Raw genomic sequence first — 695 nt, forward strand, 5'->3', positions numbered from 1 at the left:
TTTTTGTGTGCAAAGAAAACAAAAATAGCAACTTTATTCAACAATGTCTTCTCTTCCGTGTCAGTCGACACGGAATTGTTTACAAGAGTACCGTTAACACATTTTTGGGTGAACTCTCCCTTTATCAGATTCAAAGTCCTCAATTCAAGCAGCAGCTAGACTATATATTGAGTTTATGCATCCAAAACTTGAATTGTTTTGGCTCTGATCAAATTATAAAATGGCACAATTGTTTGGTCATATTTGAAAAATATTCCATATGTAATTTAATGTAGTAGCACTAACTGCTGGCTTGATTGTAGTTCATTTACTTGTAGCGTGTAGCTAAACCAGCCTCCCCAACAGAGGCTTATTAATTTGCTCTATAGCCAGTAAAAACGTATCTGGCATGAACTGTGCTGTGCTGTGACAATGCATTCTTTCAAAAACAGCAGGGTTTAAGGGATATGAATAGGAAGGAACCCATCATATGTCAGTGACAAGACAGCATCTCATTGAGTTTGAGGAAACTGTCATATGAGTTATACTGCTAATTTGTAAATGAATGAACATATGAATGAATCCACTACTAAAAAATTAAACTAACTAAATAAATAAAATATTTTATTTTTCAGTTTTCTATTTTTCTTACCCCATTGATTTAAGCATAAAGCTTTTGCTGATTTATGCTTAAGGTAAGAATTGCAATTTGCAAG

The sequence above is a fragment of the Sinocyclocheilus grahami genome, unplaced genomic scaffold (assembly GCF_001515645.1).
Source record: "Sinocyclocheilus grahami isolate Dianchi unplaced genomic scaffold, SAMN03320097.WGS_v1.1 scaffold122.1, whole genome shotgun sequence".
Lineage (NCBI taxonomy): Eukaryota > Metazoa > Chordata > Actinopteri > Cypriniformes > Cyprinidae > Sinocyclocheilus > Sinocyclocheilus grahami.